The sequence below is a fragment of the Anabrus simplex genome, chromosome 10, assembly GCF_040414725.1.
Source record: "Anabrus simplex isolate iqAnaSimp1 chromosome 10, ASM4041472v1, whole genome shotgun sequence".
In the NCBI taxonomy this organism is placed as follows: Eukaryota; Metazoa; Arthropoda; class Insecta; order Orthoptera; family Tettigoniidae; genus Anabrus; species Anabrus simplex.
Genome location: NC_090274.1, coordinates 52,735,940 through 52,756,038, shown reverse-complemented (window position 1 = coordinate 52,756,038; position 20,099 = coordinate 52,735,940). Strand labels below are relative to the sequence as shown.

At 42.4% G+C, this 20,099-nt stretch overlaps 1 protein-coding gene across 3 annotated transcripts in view; it reads right to left on the bottom strand.

Annotated features, from left to right (window-relative positions):
• The window catches only part of LOC136882018 (metabotropic glutamate receptor 3), a 645,441-nt gene that overhangs the window by 345,790 nt on the left and 279,552 nt on the right, over positions 1-20,099 (bottom strand). For all 3 annotated transcript variants that reach the window (XM_067154516.2, XM_067154517.2, XM_068229312.1), the window contains exon 2: positions 5,217-5,318. The gene's annotated coding sequence lies outside the window, so the exon portion shown is untranslated. The remainder of the gene's footprint in view (positions 1-5,216; positions 5,319-20,099) is intronic.

The following is a 20,099-nucleotide window of genomic DNA, read 5'->3' as shown; positions in this document are numbered from 1 at the left end:
TCAGAAGAGTACAGAAAAGTACACTTTACTACACTGTAAATAGCCCACTTTTCACGCTGTTTTATAAGAAGTCGTCTCTGATAGGTTAGTCCGGCTCCATGGCTAAATGGTTATCGTGCTGGCCTTTGTTCACAGGGATCCTGGGTTCGATTCCTGGCAGGGTCGGAAATTTTAACCATAATTGGTTAATTTTGCTGGCACGGGGTCTGGGTATATGTGACGTCTTCATCATCATTTCATCGTCATCACGAGGCGCAGGTCGCCTATGTGAGTCAAATCAAAAGACCTGCATCTGGCGAGCCGAACTTGTCCTCTGACACTCCGGGCACTAAAAGGCATAAGCCATTTCATTTTTTTTTTTTTTTTGATAGGATGAACTCCACTTCACATGGATAGTCAGAGGGATCTTGAATCAAGGAACATCAAATTTAAACTTTTGAATTGTTTCTTCGCCGGGTTGTAGGCATCGTGGTTCCGTGCCCATCTTCACACAGAAAATAAAATAAAAAATGGCGTCTCTGCGTTCCTATTCAAGTAATCTGGAGCCACCAGAATACTGACTAATGCGTAGGTTAATCAATTTCCAACAGATAAACATTGCATATATCACAGTATATCATAACATTCGTATTACCTTCCTTACAGTAATCCAGGACCGGAGGGCCATGTTTATGACTGTTAGATTAGTGGACTGTTCAGTGTTTCAAGTAACATTAATTTTGATGTTTTATTACGACATAATCCCATGTACACATCTCTTATTTTCATAGTAAGAAAACACCAATGCATGCATCAAACCTGGGCGATTGAAATAACCCTTGACTTAATAAAGTTTAGCTTATTTCATCAAATAAGTACTGTAGCATTTCAATTAATATGAATTGCAGAAAGTTACGAAGTAAATCGTTATTGAGTGCGACTTATTCACTTCGAATTCTGGATAAAGTCGAGGTAAAGTTCAACTTGAACATAAGTATAACGTAATGTATGCCGGACTTAGTGGCAAGGTAGAGCCTATATTCACGAAATGACGACTGAACTTAATTTAAATTATTCTACAAAAATCTTGTCACAATGCCAATTTCTGTCAGAGCCTGGATTTTGTGTGACATAAACTTTCAGAATTTACATTCAAGACTTTAATGAAGTTCGTCCAGTAATAAGATATAATGGTTTACAAGCCAATTTGCCAACAGATAAAATATGGAGGAAAATCAAGGGATTCGAATTCAAATATAAAACGAAACGACAGTAATAATACTAATAAAAATAATACGCTTCTACCAGAAATCCAAGGCAAACAAAAAAATTGGACATAACACAGATAAAAACATCCAATCTCAGGGAATCGGGGAAGAATTCTCAGCAAAAACTTGGAACGAATTCCACGACAAAATCATGAAAAGTGCATCAGAACAAATCCCACTACATAAAAAGAGCAGGCACAGTTTTTGGAACACCGAATGTGACCAAGCCATATTGAACAGAAAGAACGCATACCAGAAATTCATTAGCAACCGTACACCTGAAAACGAGGAAAAATTCCGCGAAATCCGCAGACAGGCCTCCAAACTCATCAGACAAACCAAGAGGAAATATCTGGAAGACCAACTGAAGTCGGCCGAACAGGACTTCCGCAACTACAAACCAGATATTTTTACAGCGTTTTCCGCAACAGATTAAATTGGTACACGCTTTAGAACCTCTGCTTCAGAAAACGATACGGAAAATTGGCACCCACAGATGACGAAAACACCAAGGAACTCGCGAGATACTTCGAGTCACTACTCAACAGCCCAGAACCAACAGAAAGGTTTCCACATAAACCTCACCCGAACCCGAACCCAAACCCAGACTCATCCCCATCTACACGAAAGGAAATACACCGAGGCATACAACGACTGAAAAACAACAAGGCATCCGGAGACGACGGCATCGTAGCAAAGCTTTTTAAACATCTAGGAAACAATTCACTCCAAGAACTAACACAAACCATACAAGAAAGCTGGACAACGGAAAACTACCAGAAAAATGGATAAACGCCCTCCTCGTTCCATTCACATAAAAGGTGACCGAACAGGTGCGAACAATTACAGGGGAATTTCCCTGGCGCAAGTCGCATACAAAATCCTCTCCGCAGCCTTCCTTCAAAGGAACAAGTAGAACCACTCATAAGCAATCTTAGAGGTGAAGCTTCCACGGTGTGTAGAATTATTTAGTTTATTTTCAGGTTCAACCCGTAAAAAAAAAAAACAACTAAAAAAACTAAATCACTCATAAGGAAATTCAAAGCGGGCTTCAGGCCCCACAGATCCTGTGCAGAACAAATACTCAGTCTGAAAACCACCTAGAAGCTACGACACACCAGAAAACAACCCCACCGAGCTCGATAGCTGCAGTCGTTTAAGTGCGGCCAGTATCCAGTAATCGGGAGATAGTAGGTTCGAACCCCACTGTCGGCAGCCCTGAAGAAGGTTTTGCGTGGTTTCCCATTTTCATACCAGGCAAATGCTGGGGCTGTACCTTAATTAAGGCCACGGCTTCCTTCCCATTGCTAGGCCTTTCCTATCCCATCGTTGCCATAAGACATATCTGTGTTGGTGCGACGTAAAGCAAATAGCAAAAAAGAAAAGAAAAAATTGAAACTACGACACACCAGAAAACAACCCAAAATCTGCACCTTCGCGGACTTCCAGAAAGCATACGACTCCATTGACCGGCAATTTCTTTTCCAAAGACTGGGTGAATACGGACTGGACAACAAGATTCAAAAAATCATCAGACTAACTCTCACCAACATAACCTCCCAAGTAAAATTCATGGAAAAAATATCTGAAAATTTTCAGATAAAAAACGGTGTCCGACAAGGAGATGGATTTTTCCCACTACTCTTTAACATAGCCCTGGAAAAAATCATCAGAGAATGGGAACAAGCTCTAAAAGCTCGAGGTAATTGGCAACAATGAAGTATGACAAGGAAACATGTAAAAATCTCCTGTCTCGGTTTCGCAGATGATATCGCGATCCTCGCAACAGACGAACAACAGACAATCAGCCAAATCGAAACCCTCAAGAAATGCTCAGAAAAAATTCGGCCTACAAATCTCCTTCTCAGAAATGAAGGTCAAAAACCACTGCAACCTCCAGAATTTGAACACGAAATTTGGCACAATCGAAAAAGTAACTGAGTTAGGATATCTCGGAGAAATTGTAATACCAACAGGAAAAGAACAGAAGGCCCTCGAGGTCCGCTTCCAGAAAATGAAGAGAAACCTCGGACGAACGCAAAACATTTACAACAAAAATGCCTCTCAATCTTCACCAAAATTCGACATTACAGCACCGTGATCAAACCTGGAACACTATACGCGAGTGAAACACTGGATCTCCACAGAGAAACAGTACTCGAAGACATCCTGAAAGAGAATCGTAAAAATCATCAGAAATATTCTCGGCCCGAAAATGACTGAGGAAGGATACCGACTGCAATCTCGTACAAAAACCGAGGAGCTTTCAAGCCTTGCGGCTGACGTCAGAAAAAGACGTCTAAAATGTTACGGACACATCAAAAGCCTTCTAGAAAACGGACTGACAACAATCTTACTAGAGACAACATAAAACAAATAGGTGGACATCGGAAAATCCGCCAAGACCTGGAAAAATCAGGAATCAAAGTGGCCGACACCGCAGACCGAATCTTATACAGAACGAAAATAAGCAACTGGGAAGTAGAGTCAGAGAGAAACCACAAGAAGAAGTCAGGAGCCAAGTGGACAGAAGAACGAAGAACCACGACGAGAGAAAAATTGAAGGCTGCCTGGCAAAGAAGGAAATGCACACCTTCTAAGCGAGTTTTGCGTGATCAGTCTTCTAGTCGTTTTCGCATATAATAATAATAATAATAATAATAATATGCCCTATAATAATAATAATAATAATAATATGCCCTATAATAATAATAATAATAATGTTGATGGCAACTTTCATGGTGGTGGATGATGATGATTGATGCTTGTTGTTTAAAGGGGTCTAACATCTAGGTCATCGGCCCCTAATGGTACGAAATGAGACGAAATGAAATGACAAATTAAAAACCCAAAATCCTCCACTGACCACAATTCAAAACTTGAGGACGAAGAATGAATGGATGGATATGAATTTAAAACGATCAGTGGAACCGACCCACAGTGCCTCACATGCACAGAAGGTGGCGTAAAACAATAGTATTATTGACCAAGGGACTGGTTCTATAGCACGATTGATTGATTGATTGATTGATTGATTGATTGATTGATTGATTGATTGATTGATTGATTGATGCTTGTAGTCGAAAGGAGTCCAAAATCCAAGTATTCGGCCCGTCATAATGGTACTTATCGCTAGAAAAGTAGAACCATGGTATTTGTCATGTTGCGGTACTAATCAAGAGTAGTGTAGACTCGCGGTATTCCACACATTATGGTACTACTCACATGTACTGAAATTCGCACATGTATTGCAGACCTAGGGTGTTTCGCACATTGCGGCGCCATTGACAGGCAACGCAAACCTATGCTGTTCATCACATAAGTGTACTAACCACAGGGACTCGTACTATCCCGTGTTGTTCCTCATACAGTGGGTACTAATCATAGGCAAGCCAGAACCATGGGTTCCGTCATCCCAGGGTGTCGCTCATATAGTGCTACTAATCACAGGTACTGTAAAAGTCGTCGCGCTCTCATTTGCTACTAATCACAAACCTATTTGGTACCTAACATAGTGGTAGGCCTACTACGCGCAAGTGAATGCGACCCATGGTGTTCCCTGCGTGATGGTACTAATTACAAGTAGTCTCATGGTTCTAATTTGATCATCCCTTGGTCGCCCCTTTTAGTCGCCTCTTACGACAGGCAGGGGATACTGCGGGTGTATTCTAAATGTGCGTCCCCCACCCGCAGGGGGTAGTGTGTTTGGTCCGCGAGAGGTATTTTATTTCCCTCAAGTCCACCGGCAAGCCGGTTAGGACCCCCTTATCCGCCACCTGGGAAGCGCCACGTGTATCATCTTTCCCCCTGCTACGCCAGCGTAGTAGGTTCGTGGGGTGGTGGACGTAAAAGGCAAAATGGACCATGGGGTAGTAATTCTTAAAAGTTGAAGCATTGTAGTTGCTGGATAAACATCGAAAAATAATATTATACAAAGCAGAAGAGATAATTGTGGAATACTTTACTCACAGGAAAACGCATCGTAGTCGACATCCCGCGAGGCATGAGAAGTTCCAGGCTCAGAAGCAGTCAGAGGAAAGGATGGAGCATGTCAGTAGCGGAAAGAGAAATCTGAAAAAAGGACAAACATGTCATCATCTTTAACATTCCACTGTTATTATACAACACCATTTAACAGGAAATGCATAAAACAGAAATTACAGTTTCTCTTTAATAATGTTTCAAATGAAAGCAAGCAAGAAAGAAAGTTTTTACATGACATCTGATTTCGTAAGCATATGGACGTGACATTTCACTTCAAAAATCCCACATATACTAGCTGGGATTTGAACCACGGTCGCCTTGGTGACAGCGAGTGGCTACGGTTTCAGTAACATGACATTTGCTCCAGTGACACACGTAACATGAATAGTAGGAATCGTTCCGGTGACATTAAAAATTTGGAACAGTTCCAGTGAAATTAAAAGTTAGAAATGCCACAGTGACATGAATAGCAGGGACTGTTTCAGTAGCATGAACAATTGGAAATATCCGTTCGCATTAGACATTGTAACTGTTCCGGTGGCATTAAATGTTGGAAAGGTTCCAGTGACAGGACAAGTACGATCGATTCCAGTGACAGGAGAACTAGGAACGGTCTGAGTAACAAGACTAGGAACGGTTCCAATGACAGGACAACTAGGAATGATTTCAGTAACATGACGAATAAGAACGGTTCCAGTGAATCATGTCAAATACGCCGCGTTGAGTGGCTCAGGCGGTTGTGGCGATGGCCTTCTGACCCCAACTTACCACGTTCGATTCTAGCTCAGTCCGCTGCTCAAATACGTCAGGCTCGTGCCGGTAGATTTACTGCCACGCAAATAACTCCTGCGAGACAAATTTCCGGCACCTCGGCATCTCTGGAAACCGTAAAAGTAGTTAGTGCGACGTTAAACATTATTATTATTATTATTATTATTATTATTATTATTATTATTATTATTATTATTTCAAATAGGAACATGGTGATTAGGAACTGCTCCAGTGACATCAGTAGTTGGAACTGTTCCAGTAACATAAATAGTAGGGACTGTTCCAGTGACATTATTCATTTGGAATTGTTCCAGAGAAATTAAAAGCTAAAACTGTTATAGTGACAAGAACAACAGAAACTTTTTCGGTGACATAAATAGTAGGAAATATTCCAGTGATATCAGACATTGTAACTGTTCCGGTGACAATAAAAGTTAGAACGGTTCCAGTGACAGGACATGTACGAACAATTCCAGTGACAGGACAAGTACGAATGGTTCAGTATGACTAGCAGGATCTGTTGTAGTAACATGACGAATACGAACGGTTCCAATGACATAGCAAGTAGGAACTGTCCCAGTGACATGAAAAGTGGCCGAGCCAGCTGGTCACGCGGTTTGTGTCTGGTAACTGTGAGCTTGCATTCGGGATCTACCTGTCGGTACTATATATAGCAAATAGCAAATACAAGAAAAGTAGGAACTGTTCCACTGACAAGACTCGTAGGAACTGTTCCAGTGACAAGTAAGAACTGTTCCAGTCACAAGACTTGTAGGAACTGTTCCAGTGACAAGTATGAATTGTTCCAATCACAAGATACATAGGAACTGTTCTAGTGACAAATATGAACTGTACCAGTCACAAGACACGAAGAAACTGTTCCAGTGACAAGTACGAACTGTGTCAGCCACTAGACACGTAGGAACTGTACCCGTGACAAGTAGGAACTGTACCGGTGAAAAGACTCGTGGGAAGTGTTCCAGTGACAAATAAGAACTGTTCCAGTCACAAGACACATAGGAACTGTTCTTTTCTTTTTTGGTAGTGGCTTTACGTCGCACCGACACAGACAGGTTTTATGGCGACGATATGATAAGAAAGGCCTAGGAGCTGGAAGGAAGCGGCCGTGGCCTTAATTAAGGTACAGCCCCAGCATGTGCCTGGTGTAAAAATGGGAAACCACGGAAAACCATCTTCAGGGCTGCCGACAGTGGGATTCGAACCCACTATCTCCCGGATGCAAGGTCACAGCCGCGCGCCCCTAATCGCACGGCCAACTCGCCCGCGGAACTGTTCTAGTGACAAGTAAGAACTGTTCCAGTCACAAGACACGTAGGAACTGTTCCACTGACAAGTACGAACTGTTCCAGTCACAAGACACGTAGGAACTGCTCCAGTGACAAGTAAGAACTGTTCCAGTCACAAGACACTTAGGAACTGTTCCAGTGACAAGTATGAACTGTTTTAGCCACCAGACACATAGGAACAGTTCCAGTGACAAGCACCATTCTAATGACATGATGCATAGGAGCGGTTCTAGTGACAGTACAAGTAAGAACGGCTCCAGTGACGGTGAAAGTAGGGATTGTGATCAGAAGATGGGATGTATAGAGCAATAACCTTGGTAGAGGTTGCCAACCCTCGCCAATAATATCTGCCGATGTTTATCGTGCACTGATAAGGTCACGAGCGAATGGCAATAAAGCGCTCAAATGGTCACGACAGCCTCCAGCACATCGCAGCCACAAGAACAATGACAAGGTAACTGCTAATTCCTCGACATTGCTCTCTCTGACATGAGGATCAGTCGTCTGTGAACTCATTGTTACAAGCAGTGCTGTATTTCCTTTATTTAATAACTTAGCGTGCTAGTATCATGGTGATAACAAAGTCAGATTCAAGGATTTGAAGTGGTGGTGGTGATTATTGTTTTAAGAGGAATTACAACTAGGCAACCATCCTCTATATAACACTAATCAGAGGAAAAAATGGAAGGGATCCGACACTTCGAAAAATGAAGATATCGGTCAAAGAAAGACAAGGGCCACGAAGGTCGTGAAAATGAAAGACTCCCTAGCTCTCGCAAACCTAATAGAGTCGGGGTCGGACAAGAACAAGAGTTGACCAAGAGAGGTCGGATAGGATAGATGAATGTGAGGAGCCTGGCACAAGTAAGTGGAAACAATGCCAGGACTCAGCTAAGGGCCCCATGGTCGCCAACTCACGCCAAAGTTCAGAGCCCCTGGGACCCCTTTTAGTCGCCTCTTATGACAGGCAGGGGATACCGTGGGTGTTATTCTACCGCCCCCACCCACAGGGGGATCAAGGATTTGAAGGCTCTGCTCCTGTTGGGTTCATAATTCCCAATGTTTCGCCGGATACTGTGCCGGGCGTTTTCAAGGATAAGTACTTTCCGAAGGCGTTGTCCAATAGTCAGTAAAGAGAAGCTCCCAAGGTTTCGTCGAATATTTCACCTGGCATTTTCAAGGATTCTCGATGTGGTTCACACCTTTTTCTACCGCTTTTCCCACACCTGTGCGGTCGCGGGTGCGAACTGTGTCGCACATGTGGATTTGGCCCTGTTTTATGACCGGATGCCCTTCCTGACGCCAACCCTATATGAAAGATGTAATCACTATTGCGCGTTTCTGTGGTGGTGGGTAGTGTAGTGTTAATATGAAGAGGAAAGTGTTGGAACTAACACAAACACCCAGTCCCCTCGCCAGAAGAATTAATCGGAGGCAATTAAAATCTCCGACCCCGCCGGGAATCGAACCCGGGACCCTCTGAACCGAAGGCTTCAACGCTGACCATTCAGCCAATGACTCGGGCACATGGTGTAAGGTACTTGCCTTTATTTTTTAGGAAAACAGGTTTGTTAGTCATCAAATCAAGATTGAGGTGAGGAATGGGGAGGAAAAATAATATATAAGCTATCAGTTGAGTGTAGAAAGGTTATTCAGGAGTACAAAAAATATAATTAAGGTTTATGAGTAATTATGTTGACTATTTTAATTTTATGTTTAAATAGGTCATAGTAGGCATAGATAGAGCTTAACAATGAAGATGTTATAGGAATTATTTACCTTCCCTTTTCTTTTTACAAGTGGCTTTTCGACGCACGGACACAGTCTAGGTCTTAAGGCGACGGTGGGATAGGAAAGGGCTAGGAGTGGGAAGGAAGCGGCCGTGGTCTTAATTAAGGTGCAGCCGCAGCATTTACCAGGTGTGAAAATGGAAAACCATGGCAAATCATCTCCAGGGCTGCCGACAGTTGGGTTCGAACCAACTATATTCCGGATGCAAGCTCACAGCTGCACGCCCCTAACCGCATGGCCAACTCACCCGGTATTTAAAGTTTAAATATATATTTTATACAATGAAAAAATGCACAGTATTTTTAAACTAAATAAGTAAGGAATGTTAATTATATTGAAAATCCACAGCCTGTTTCAAGTCACTGACCGGGTCAAGAATGGAATGAACGAAGCCCCATCTAGCGGCGAGGATAGGAATTGTGCCGGCTGCCGAAGCCTGGCCTACTCCTCAGGGACAATGATTAATGACTGACAGATGAAATGAAATTATATTGGAGAGCGTTGCTGGAATGAAAGATGACAGGGAAAACCGAAGTACCCAGAGAAAAATCTGTCCCGCCTCCGCTTTGTCCAGCACAATTCTCACATGGAGTGACTGGGTTTTGAACCACGGAACCCAGCGGTGAAAGGCCGGCACGCTGCCTCCTGAGCCACGGAGGCTCGATAATAGAATTGAAACCCTTAAAATAAGAAGTCAGCAGCTATAATTTGATCTTCACCCTTCTTATTGGAAATAACTTTCAGTAGTATTATTAGACTAACAATTGTACTCCTCTGTTTTCAGTCCGACTCCGTGGCTAAATGGGTAGCGTGCTGACCTTTGGTCACAGGGGTTACGGGTGCGATTCTGACAGGGTTGGAAATTTTAACCATCGTTGTCATTGGTTAATTCCGATGGCACGGAGACTGGGTATGTGTCGTCTTCATCATCATTCCATCCTCATCATGGCGTGCAGGTCACCTGCGGGAGTCAAATCAAAAGACCTGCAGCTGGTGAGCCGAACATATCCTCGGACATTCCCGGCACTAAAAGCCAAATGCCATTTCATTTCCTCTGTTTTCAACGGTTTGCGAGTGCCTGAAAATTTCGGGTGCAGTATCAGGCGAAACGTTGGGAACTACAAATCAAATTCGATAATGGTCGCTACGACCGGAAAACTTCTCTTACTAGCAGCAGTATTTATTCTTCTGGCACTGCCCCAAGGATCACAGGTAGAGTTCTCTCCTCATGACTGATAGATCGTGAGTCTCAACATGACCGGAGCAGCAGAGTTCTGAATGATAAACAAAGGTACGACACTCCGTCTACTGATGTCATTCTACGCCATCTCTCCACTGACAGCTCGGAACGTACCAGTTAGTCGAGCAGCTCGTCTCCTTTCTCCCAAGTCTTCCCAGCCCAAATTTTGCAACATTTTTGTAACGCTGCTCTTTTGTCTGAAATCACCCAGAACAAATCGAGTTGCTTTTCTATGGATTTTTTCCAGTTCTTGAATCAAGTAATCCTGGTGAGGGTACCATACACTGGAACTATACTCTAGCTGGGGTCTTATCAGAGACTTTCATGCCCTCTCCTTTACATCTTTACTGAAATACCTAAATACACCAAGAACCATGTGCAGAGATCTGTACCCTTTATTTACAATCCCGTTTACGTGATTACCGCAGATATATCCATCAGATGATTTGTCGTTGAATCTCCAAATGATAATTTGTGCGTTAGTTTTCGAAATGAAATTTTTTTCGCTACGAAATTTACATATTCATCAACCGACAGCTGGCATTCTTAAATATTATTACCCGCACTGTAATGATATTGTCATAAAATACATATATAAGAGGGCATGTGTTATTAGCTGGAAAGAAATCCATCTGTCATAACACCATAAAGAAAACAGGCACTCAACAAAACCATTACAACGAAGTAATAAAAATCCCACAATACATATAGTACATGCATTGAAATGAGAAGCTGTAATACAGGTAGGCCTATGCATGGAATGACGGCTGTAAATAATCACAGATACTAGCCTAGGTACTTCTAAGCAACTGTATCATGTGGAAATGCGCTGGTAAATAACAACTGACTGAGAAATAGCAGCGCCGGGATGAATGGCGCAGACGGTTGAGGCTTTGGCCTTAGCAATGTTTTATTTTACCTGGCAAGATGAAATATACATATATTCCATTGTAACACTTTACAATAATAGATTTAATACTAATTAAATTAATACAGTAGTAATACGAGAATGTCGAGTGATAAGGTTAAATGAAGATGAAATAAATTAGGTATAATAAAAGGATACATTCTTAAGACTAATATCCTACATGTAAAAAGAGGTAGTAGGCCTATATAGAATTGAGTAACATTTGAGAAACAGATCGGATAAGAATATAATTTAGACTAATCTTCTACCAGAACATCCATGACCATAGAATGGTTGTGAGTAGCATCATCAAGTTTACAGATGACCCTTACTGGTGCATAAAATGTCTCCACAGAGCTTCCTTGAAAGTACGAATAGCGCTTAACCCTCTGATACTTTCGGGAAGGAGGTTCCACTCCCGGTAGGCAATTACCATGAATGATTTATCCGTTGCCTACGCTATAATACAAGGCCTTGAAATGCACTCGTGGAAACGGGTTGCTTCCTAGTTCACCATTCAGCCGCAAGGATCGCGGACTTGCCCCCTTGTATTCGCATGTCAATAAGTAAAGTATATCCTAAATTAAAAGAACTGAATGTTTTTGCGAGTATTGACAGTACTTTATTTATAGAGCGGTGCTGCATTGGCTTGGATATGTCATTGAAGTTTAAAAACTTTCCTTTTGAGGGGCTTCTTATCAAGTTTCAAAACTTTCTCTCTTCTACTTGAGTGGCTCAAAACAATGTTGTCTAGAGGTCTCAGAAATTTTCATAGTAGAAAAAGAGGTGGTTTGTCGCCTTTACACTTTCCACACTTAATTTCACTGTTGAACATGTCTTTCGAAAAAATAAACGTACACCTTTCCGTAACTCTCTTCGGGAGAAGTACTGCGTAGCGGAAGTGACAAATTCCGTCGTTCACTGCAGAAGTGCCACAGACGATGATTTTCGGTATCTGAGGGCTCCTCGATCTTGAAAACGAATAAGACACAATGTTGGACTTTGAGTAGTTGGAGAACAGATATGTTCTAAACAGCCTTTACAGTCTGTTTTTTCTTTTGCCACACGAACCATAATGTCATTGTATTCCGCTTGGCGTCTTAGGTACCGTAGCTGAAGAAGAGCTCGATGTCATAGCTCGTTAGGTTCCTCATCAATGCATAGTGCAAATGTATACTTATGAGGTATTTCACGCAGGCCACAGTGGACTGGGTAGTCAAGATCTATGCCTGATACATTTCTCTCATGATTCTTTTTTTTTACTTTCTCTGAATGCATTTTAAGTTTCTTAATATATGACAGGAAATCATTAATTTACCAACTGAGGAGTTCATCTTCAGTACTAAAAGTTGCTGTTTTTTTATTCCTAGTGACTTTACATCGCACCGACACAGATAGGTATTATGGCGACGATGGGATAGGAAAGGCCTAGGAGTTGGAAGGAAGCGGCCGTGGCCTTAATTAAGGTACAGCCCCAGCATTTGCCTGGTGTCAAAATGGGAAACCACAGAAAACCATCTTCAGGGCTGCCGACAGTGGAATTCGAACCCACTATCTCCCGGATGCAAGCTCACAGCCGCGTGCCCTTAACCGTACGACCAACTCGCCCGGTTAAAAGATGCTCGTTTGTTCTCGTTCCTGGATATGTCCCATGTGAGGTGTTGCAGATGTTATGCGCATTTAACAATTTAATAAAATGCTCCATAAAACAAATGGCTTATTTTAAACTGTATTTTATGCTCTCGTGACAAAACTACCTCCATACTTTACAAACCAGAGATTGTTTCAGGGGAAAATATAATATTTTTAGCTCTTGCTACATTCATTTTCGTGAAATTTGTTGGGCAAATTATTTTCCTCGTTGGTTTCCTAATTTAAGATTTCTGAGTTTGAAGATGCCTCTCAAATGATTGCCGGTCACGGTAGCATAGTTTAAAAAATGTCCAGTGACAAATTTTGGGATCAAAACTTAGGAACATTCACTGGAAACTTGTGAAACGAAATTCCACTACCTTTAATTTCTCTTGAATAAAGCATGACTGGAACTGCGAATTCTTATCAGACAAATACATAATACATTCACAATCAATTTAGTTAATGAACACGTTTAAAGGCGCGAGCCTAGCCGACAGGGGGCAAGATAGCGATCCTAGCGGCCCGGCATTGAACTTCAGTGTAACCACTTCCATAGCGTTTTACGGGCTCTATTTCCAGGCCTTGTATTATAACGTAGGCAACGGATTTATCGTAGATGGCAGATCTATGGGTAGGTAAAGCAAGGATGGAATTATTAGTAGATCTGCTGCTAAGATTGTGATAAGAAGAGAGGTATTTGAAATATGAAGTAAGGTAAAATGGCTGTGAAGAATGAAGGATTTTATGAAGAAGGCATAGGGTATGAACAGTGCGACTTATTTCTAGTCGGGGCCAAGATAGGTGGTTATATGAAGGAGTTACATGGTCATAGTCTCACCCCATCTTGGCAGGTTCGACCCTGGCTCAGTCCGGTGGTATTTGAAAGGGTTCAAATACGTCGAACTCGTGGCGGTAGATTTACTGGCACGTAAAAGAACTCTGGCGGGGCTAAATTTCGACACCTCGGCGTCTCCGAAAACAGAAAAAGTAGTTACTTGGACGTAAAAAAAAGTAAGATGACATTATTATTATTATTATTATTATTATTATTATTATTATTATTATTATTATTATTATTATTATTATTATTATTCACTGGTTTCGTGACTGCAATTAAATGGTGCGAGGTACATTCACCCTAAGGTCATTCCATATTCAACAGACACTAATTAAGGTCCTTCCTCAGCGGCATTACTCTTCATTAGCCCCGACCTCGCTGACCTCGCGTTCTCGGTTATCCTCGCCTTGTGGAGCTCCATATTCATGATCGTCTGTACCAGCATTCACGAGGCACTATCGCTGATATAGCCCCTTCCTCATGATCATATCGTTCAGTGATAGAGTGTTTTTGAAGGGCGGAAAAAGTCCATTCGACACTCCATGTCGTACGATGTAACAGATCTCTGGTGACACATTTGGTGTTTACCGTACAAAATTCATTAAATCTCAGCCACAGACGCCCAAGAGAGATTAATTTTACTCTGTCTGCCATCTAGTAGGCCTAAATTGACGAGCAGACAGACAGATGGCGTCAAACTGAAATGTAGCTGAGGCCATACGATTATTATTATTGTTATTATTATTATTATTATTATTATTATTATTATTATTATTATTATTATTATTATTATTATTATTAATCTGTTTACCCTCCAGGGTTGGTTCTACCCTCGGACTCAGCGTTGGATCCCACCTCTACCGCCTCAAGGGCAGTGTCCTGGAGCGTGAGACTTTGGGTCGAGGATACAACTAGGGAGGGGACCAGTACCTCGTCCAGGCGGCCTCACCTGCTATGCTGAACAGGGGCCCTGTAGGGGAAGGAGGGGGGATGGGAAGATCGGAAGGGATAGACAAGGAAGAGGTAAAGAAGCGGCCGTGGCCTTAGGTTATGTACCATCCCGGCATTTGCCTGGAGGAGAAGTTGGAAAACCACTTCGAAGATGGCTGAGGTGGGAATCGAACCCATGTCTAATCAGATGACCTCCCGAGGCTGAGTGGACCCCGTTCCAGCCCTCGGACCACTTTTCAAATTTCGTGGCAGAGCTGGGAATTGAACCCGGACCTCCGGGGGTGGCAGCATTTTACGCTAACCACTACACCACAGAGGCGGACATTATTATTATTATTATTATTATTATTATTATTATTATTATTATTATTATTATTATTATTATTATTATTACATAAAATCTTTAGTAATACCCTGTGCGCTTGGGTGCACATAAAAAACGCAATTCGTTTTTAGAGGTCACTATCGCAAATTTCGAAGAAGTATACCTACCACGTCATTCGTACTGACGAATTAAAGTAGGCGTATCTACAATAGTTGCTACGGGTTTTTATTTATTTTCATATAATTGACTTTAGATCGCACCAAAATATACAGGTCTTGCGGCGACGATGGGACATGAAAAGGCTGGGAGTGGGAAGGAAGCGGCCGTAGTCTTAAATAAGGTTAAGCCCCAGTATTTGCCGATGTGAAACTAGGAAATCACGGAAAACCATTTTCAGGGCTGTCGATAGTGGGGTTCGAACTCACTGCCCGAATGCAAGCTCACAGCTGCGCGCCCCTAACCGCGCGGCCAAATCTTAAATTTTCTAACCTGTTGGTTCATGGCTCAGGCGGCAGGGCGCCGACCTCTCAGCGCTGGGTCCCCTGTTTCAAATCCCGGTCACTCCATGTGAGATTTGTGCTGGACAAAACGGAGGCGGGACAGATTTTTCTCCGGGTACTCCGGTTTTTCCTGTCATCTTTCATTCCAGCAACACTCTCCAATATAATTTCATCTGTCAGTCATTAATCATTGCCCCAGAGGAGTGTGACAGGCTTCGGCAGCCAGCAGAATATTCCTATTTTCGCCGCTAGATGGGGATTTCATTCATTCCCTTCCTGAACTGGTCGAATGACTGGGAAAATCAAGGGGCCGCCTGGCGAGGCGGGAAAGGCGTGCGCGGCCAGGCGGGAAAGGCGTGCGCGGTTCACGCGGAAGGGCGTGGGTTCGATTCCCGGTCAGGAAGACAAAGAACGACATTTCCTCTTCTGGAGCGGGACATGGCCCTGGGGTTCACTCAGACTGCAACAGAAACGAGCAGAGCGCGATTCTATTTGATGGCACAAACCTGCGCGAAGCAACGAGCTTGGAGGGGAAGGAATGTAGCGAAGGGGGTAACTAATGCTCTGCTGTTGGGAGCGAGATGAAGCCTCTGTCACAGAAACCTAGTCGCCAGATAGCTTTCTCAGTATCCTGTTTAAGGTGGACACGCCACCTTTAAAACCCGGCGCTCACACATTTTGGCGTATATTGACACGAATATGTCTTATGGCTGGAGGTCATGCCAAAAATTGCGTGACGTGGCGCGACAAAATGTGTAACAGAAATAGAGCAAACACCTGAAAAGCCTTACATCTGATATGTTTTTGACATGCTCTATTGGTGAAAAATAACTAATTCCCTCCATGGGAATTTAGAATTTTCCATTCGGAATTGCTAGGCGGGCAATAATTCCATAGTGGAGATTTGTCTCCCGTATGCAGTTATCAGACTGTGCCTCTTATAAGGGCTTCTGATAAGTTCACCTGCATGCACCCCAACGTCAGTATGATCCACGGGGGTGCACTCAGCCGTGCGCAGAAGGTGTTGCATTTTCCTCGCTTAGCGCATGGCGTCACGGTGCAACAGCTAGCCACGCGGGACCAGGGGAGATCGAGGCAAATTCTTCAGTTATCACATGTATCGGATGTATTTGTTTACCTTTAAAGTGCGTGGGTGTTTAAAAGAGTGTCACAGGACCTAGTTTATTTTTTCGTTTGTGCTGTTCAAATACATGGAATCTTTCGGCGTTAAATACATTCTTCCCCAACTTGGCAGGTTCGATCCTGGCTCAGTCCGGTGGTATTTGAAGGTGCTCAAATACGTCAGCCTCGTGTCGGTAGATTTACTGGCACGTAAAAGAACTCCTGCGGGACTAAATTCCGGCACCTCGACGTCTCCGAAAACCGTAAAAGAGTAGTTAGTGGGACGTAAAACAAATAACATTAATTATTATTAAATACATTCTCACAGCAAGTTTGAATCAAGATTGCCTGGAAAATTTCTTTTCGCGCCTAAGAGGTCTTGGGCATTTTTACGATCATCCATCTCCACCTGATGTGAAAAATAGCATCAGACTGTTGTTGTTAGGAGCCAATTCCAGCGATATTCCTCATTCCAATGAGTCACCTGTAGCTCCTGCCGAAGGAGGAGAATTTGTTACATCGGCTATGTTTGGCAACATCCTCCCGAATATGACAAGCTCTGGCGATGACTGAGGGTGACAAGGATATTAATGACATTGAATTGCCAGCTGTTGATAGTGATGATCTATCCGTATAGGAAAATACTGACTGTAGTGTGGAGGGATTCAAATACGTTGCAGGGTTCATCGCATATCGCTGCCGAAAATTTGACAGGTCCCTGGGCACGCCTACAGGAGAGTTGTTGATACCACCTGATGACCCAAGTCTGGGGTGGGTACACGTCCTGTTTTGGGAAGGTTTGCTCGTCCCTTCCGATAGTTTTATGGAAATTATCACTAAATTCGAACTGATATTTGCTGAAGTTCACGGACGAACAGATTTGAACAGGGAACCAGAAGTTGTGAACAATATGTTTGTGAAGTTGAAAAGCCGTTTTCCTGACTTCCATCCACAAGTCTTGAAATCATGCGCTAAGATCCGAACCTTACTCCGTTTGCGTTGGTTGGCTGCAAAACATAAATAAAAATATAGAGGCTTCCCGTAATAATTAATTAATTAATGTTATTTGCTTTACGTCCCACTAACTACTTTTATGGTTTTCGGAGACGCCGAGGTGCCGGAATTTTGTCCCGCAGGAGTTCTTTTACGTGCCAGTAAATCTGCCGACACGAGGCTGACGTATCTGAACACCTTCAAATACCACCGAACTGAGCCAGGATCGAACCTGCCAAGTAGGGGTCAGAAGGCCAGCGCCTCAACCGTCTGAGCCACTCAGCCGGCAAAGAGGCTGCCCGTAAGCGAAAAACGAGAATGTGGCATTTATCAACAAAGTAAATGTCAAGAAATGTTCGTTACCGTTGTATTTGTTGTTTTAAACTTCGTGTGCAAAGCCACGGGACCTTTGCCTTATGCGCAGAACTCGGAAAAGAACTTATTTCATACCCTGTCTCGCTTTCATTGACTACGATTCGAACTGTGGCCCTTTTGATGAAAATCGGTTAGATAGTGAATATACTAGACTGTGATACTCTTCTACACTTATGTTAACGGAAAGAAAAACCGTTTATTTGGTGCTAGTGTTCCAAGACTTGAAGTTATTACATATCGCAATGTATCCTGTAAGTTTTCACCGTGAAGTGTTGAACAAATTAACAATGTTTGTGATATAAAACAAAACCCATCTGTCAGTCAGAGTGAAGTGCAGATTCCATGCATTTCATCAACATCATCTTCACTGAGGTAAGAGTGAATAATAGTAAATAAAAATAGTCTTATTTGTCCCGAATCTGTTGATTTAAACCTAACATATCGCGCACTTCTAAGTACCTCTTATTTTGTAGCGCTACGATGTTCTACGTACTTTATCTTGTACAGAATGTATGTTTCTATAGAATACATTGTATGACGTTCAAAAATTCTAAAATAGCGCTTCGGTATATTATTAAAATGTGAAACATTACCCGCGCGCTAATACAGTCTGCCGTCAGCGGCTACCAGCGATGTTCCATGGTGACGTCACAGCGACAGCCAATGGCAGCCCGTAACGCGGAATGACTAACCTTACTGTTCTCTATTAACCTTGAGTATGATGAGTCTAGTGTCAGACCTAAGACGAAACGCTGGTTAATAGAGCAAACACCTGAAAAGCCTTACATCTGATATGTAACAGAAATACGTCACAATATGTTTTACCTAGCAACAGCAACAGCTACCGTGGGTGGTGCACGGGCTGTAGATTTGTATAAATAGAATGTGTTGAAATAAGAAGCAATAGTTTAAGGTACGCAGTGTAGTACAACGGCCAACAAGATCAACGTTGCTTTAAGTAGGCCGTAGTATATCGCCACCCTATACTCTTTTTTTTTTTTTTTTTAAATGGCTCTTCACTGCTGCCAACTCGACTAGTTACATATTGAAATCAAGAGGCATAACCATCAACAAATTAACCTCAGTATAAGTATCAACAATGGAGGTTCCCTTACCGAAGTAAATGATCAATCAATATATTCATAATTAAGTCCACTTTAAAGCTCAATGAGGAATTAAGGAGATACACACTCTCTTACCCTCACTCAGTTTAATGTTGTACTAGCAGTTTTCCGCTGGCTCCGCCCGTAATGTACAAAGTATGGTGTTGTTCCTTATTAATCCTCACGGATGTATTTGCAAAGTATCGAGTTAATGAAATAAAGAACATGGTCTGCTGTGGTAATAGAGTATAATATTATGTCAACAAAACACTTGAAAATACATCACACAAAGAAATTGAATTAAACGTTCCTTGGAACAACACTACGCGCCGAACTGTTAAAAAGTCCTTCAAAGATCTTCGTCATGGAGAGAAATGTACTCATAACTTTTCTCAGAATCTACCAATTTAAGTAGTTGTGTGTTTGAGTCATCAGTCCATAGACTGGTTTGATGGAGCACTCCATGCCACCCTATCCTGTGCTAACCTTTTCATTTCTACGTACCGTAACTATTGCATCCTACATCTGCTCTAATCTGCTTGTCATATTCGTACCTTGGTCTACCCCTACCGTTCTTACCACCTACACTTCCTTCAAAAACCAACTGAACAAGTCCTGGGTGTCTCAAGATGTGTCCTATCATTCTATCTCTTCTTCTCGTCAAATCGATCTCCTCTCACCAATTCGATTCAGTATCTCTTCATTCGTGATTCGATCTATCAATCTCACCTTCAGCATTCTTCTGTAACACCACATTTCAAAAGCTTCTATTCTCTTTCTTTCTGAGCTAATTATCGTCCATGTTTCACTTCCATACAATGCCACGCTCCACACGAAAGTCTTCAAAAACATCTTCCTAATTCCGATATCAATGTTTGAAGTGAGCAAATTTCTTTTCTTAAGAAAGCTCTTCCTTGCTTGTGTTAGTCTGCATTTTATGTCCTCCTTACTTCTGCCATCGTTAGTTATTTTACTACCCAAGTAACAATATTCATCTACTTCCTTTAAGA